Source organism: Penaeus vannamei, chromosome 13, assembly GCF_042767895.1.
Source record: "Penaeus vannamei isolate JL-2024 chromosome 13, ASM4276789v1, whole genome shotgun sequence".
Lineage (NCBI taxonomy): Eukaryota > Metazoa > Arthropoda > Malacostraca > Decapoda > Penaeidae > Penaeus > Penaeus vannamei.
The window spans coordinates 14,667,919-14,671,970 of NC_091561.1; the positions used below are offsets into that span (position 1 = coordinate 14,667,919).

General features: G+C 34.7%; 1 long non-coding RNA gene across 1 annotated transcript in view; it reads right to left on the reverse strand.

Moving 5' to 3' along the window:
* Positions 1-2,840: 2,840 nt before the first annotated feature.
* Positions 2,841-4,052, reverse strand: part of LOC138863854 (uncharacterized) — a 256,480-nt gene continuing 255,268 nt past the window's right edge. Inside the window, exon 4 of the long non-coding RNA XR_011399035.1 lies at positions 2,841-3,255. This is a non-coding gene — a long non-coding RNA (uncharacterized lncRNA). The remainder of the gene's footprint in view (positions 3,256-4,052) is intronic.

The window sequence follows — 4,052 nt, forward strand, 5'->3', positions numbered from 1 at the left end:
ATACTATTATTATCATTATAATTGTCATTATCATAATTATCAATTTCATAATTTTCACCATTATCATTGCCATTGTCATTATTATCATCATCACCATTGTAATATTAAAATATTGATGATATTTGTAATAACAACAAGGATACTCGTAAAATTATATCATTATAGTAATAATGATAATAGTAATAATAGCAGTAATAGTAGATAGTAATGATAATGATAATAGTAATTGTGATAATGATATTGATAATAATGTTGATAAGGAAAATAATGATGCTGCTGATAATAATGAAAATTATTTGATAATAGTAGTAATAAAGATGGTAATAATGATAAAGATGTAATGATGATAGTAATTGTAATGATAATGATAATAACAATGATAATAAAATTGTTGATATCACTGATATTAATAATAACATCATTATCATTATTACAAGTTCTATGATAATGAAGATAATGATGGTGATATAATTATTATTAATGTAATCATTATTGCAGCAAAAATGATAATGATAATAATAATAATAATAATAATAATAATAATAATAATAATAATAATGATAATAACAATAACAATAACAATGATAATAAAAACAATAATAACTAAAATTATAAAATAGTCATTTTCTTATCTTGTAATTATCATTATCATTATTACTTATTATTGTTACCATTGTTATTGCTATCATCATCAATTATCATGATTATTATTGTCAATATTATTATCATAGTTGTTATTATCATCATTATCACCATCATCATTATCATTATCATTATCACCATCATCATTATTATTATTATCATTATCACCGTCATCATTATTATTGTTATCATTATCATCATCATCAATATATCATCATTAGTATTATCCTTACCATTATCATCATCATTATCATTGTCCTTATTATTGTTATTATCACTATTATCACTGAATTATCATCATCATTACTGCAATAATCATTATGATAGTGATGATATTGATCCTTGTTATTACTATATTCGCTGTTTTTGTTCTTTTTCTTCTTATCATCGTCTTCATTATCATTATTGTTATAATTACTATCATAAATAATGTTATCATTATTATTGTTATCATTATTATTATCATTACCTTTATTGCTATTATTATTATTGGTATTGTTTTCATCGTTATTATTACTACCATTGCTATTGCTATCATTAATATTGTTTTTTATCATCATCATCATCATCATTATTATGATTGTTATTGTTATTATCATTATTATCATAATTACTATTATTGATATTATTATTATCATCATGATCATTATTGTTATCATCATTATTGTTGTTGTTATTATTATTATTGTTATTGTTATTATTATTATTATAACCATTATTTTTGTTTTTATTATCTTCATTAGTGTTATTATTATTATTATTCATGTTATATCTATATTATCATTATTGTTATTGTTATCGTCGTCACTATTGTCATTATCCTTACTGTTATTATTATTATTATTACTATTATTATTATTATTATCATTATTATGATAATAGTAATTATTATTGTTGTTAATGAGAAGGATAATCAAATAAGTATTTTAACTATAAGAAATGACGAAAAAAATATCTCAATAGTGAACAGTTATGGGACGTTGAGATGTGTCGAAGAAAAAATACATTCAACTAGAAGCACTCAGAGAGCACGTACCTCCTCCATGGTAACAGGGTCATTGATGCAATAAAGTTATTCATCTCGAAGAATTACATTAAAATCCCCTTTCTCAGGTACACGGGTGACGTCCGTAGACATAATGTTCTTGGCAGAGGTGATAAGGTAATGCCTTGCAATAGGGACAACTGATGCAATCATTCAAATAATTCCAGGATCCGGATCATGATCCAGATCACCGCTGAAATCTTACGGAATCTAAGATAGGATTAGACACATCTCTGGTAAAATATTTATTAAAATTAACTTTTTGTTATCCTGCTAACCAACCAACAAACGAACAAACTAATCAACGCGACCAAAAACATGACCTCTTTGGCGGAGACAATGATAAAGAACACACACACACACACACACACACACACACACACACACACACACATATATATATATATATATATATATATATATATATATATATATATATATATATACATATACATATATATACACATATATAAATATATATGCGTGTGTGTATATTTATTTCTTATGAGTTTTCTCTCACTTCTATATGGGGTCGCCGTTATAGATGAGCCGCCTTCATTCCATATTGATTTTGGCATGGATTTAACAGTCGGATGCCTTTCCTATGACCAACCCTATCTATTTATCCGAGCTTGGGACCGGCACCCACAAAGGCTGGCTTACCCCCCAGGTGGTTTGTACAATGGGCAATCAAGGTTAAGTTTCTTGGCCAGGGGAACAACACGCCTCATTCACACACACACACACACACACACACACACACACACACACACACACACACACACATACACACATATATATATATATATATACACACACATACACAGATATATAAATAGGTATAGATTTAGATATATAGATATAGATATAGGTTTAGATAAAGATATCTAATATATATATATATATATACATATATATATATATATATATATATATATATATATATATATATATATATATATGTGTGTGTGTGTGTGTGTGTGTGTGTGTGTGTGTGTGTGTGTGTGTGCGTGTGTGTGTGTGTGTGTGTGTATAGGTCCCAGAAATTTAGGATTTCTGGCTCCTGGTACCAGCGCCCGGACCCACATCGTTGGACATGGTACAGCGATGCGGGTAATGCAAACAAGGAGATCAATCACATATTCGTTAGCACTCGTTGGAGGATCCTCCAGAATTGCAGGGTGTACAGGAGTGCTGAGTTCTGTGGTACTGACCATAGATTGGTTGTGGCTACCCTCCGGGTCCACTTCAAAACTCCCCAGCGGTCAAATGATCACCCTAGGGTGTTTCATTTGGACAGGCTGAGAGAGGGGGAGTGTGCCCGTGGGTTTGCTGAGGCAATCTCTGGTCGTTTCACAAGGCTCGACAGTCTGGCGGATCCTGTTCTCCTGTGGGATACCTTTAAGCGTGAAACGCTTGATGCAGCTCAAGATACGATTGGTGTACGCCCGAGAGCAGTACACAATTCCATCTCGCAGGAGACACTGGAAGCCACAGATGCTTGTCGTGTGGCTCGTCTGACAGGGGATCGGGAATTGCACCGGTCTTGTGTGCGCAGAACTCACTCTCTGTTAAGAAGGGACAAGGAACAGTTTATTAGGAATCTTTAAGAGGAGGTAGAAGGCCATTTCTTAATAAATGATCTTCGTCCTGCATAGCAAGCCCTGAGAAAGCTGAACTCCAAGCCCTCTTTACAGGTGACAGCAGTTCGCTTAGTGTGGTCAGATCGTTTCAGATCCTGTTGCGGTGCTTGAACGCTGGGCTGAGTATTTTGAGCAGTTGTACCAGGTTGACCCACCAGCAGTTAACTTAGATGCGCGGAGTGCCGAGACCCCGTTGCCAGACCCACCCATCAGTGAGGATCCTCCCTCCCTAACTGAAGTTTGGGGGGCAATCTCCAAGCTGAAGAGTGGTAAAGCAGCAGGTATCTGCGGCATACCAGCTGAACTGTTAAAGGCTGGTGGTGAACCTATGGCGCGGGGGTTACATACTGTCCTGGCTGCCATCTGGCGGTCCGGAACCGTTCCTCCTGACCTGTTGAGGGGTGTGGTCATCCTTCTCTGGAAAGGGAAGGGGGACCGTTGGGACTGTAGCAATCACCGAGGCATCACACTGTTCAGTATACCAGGCAAGGTTCTCGTCCACATCTTTCTGAGACGTATCAGAGACCATCTATTGAGGCATCAGAGACTGGAGCAATCCGGATTCACTCCTGGTAAGTCTACAATAGACCGTATCCTCGCGCTTTGAGTCATTGTAGAGCGGCGTCGTGAGTTCGGGCGTGGGCTGCTTGCAGCCTACATCGACCTCAAGAAGGCGTTCGACACGGTGCATCGGGAATCACTCTGGGAGATCCTGAGACCGA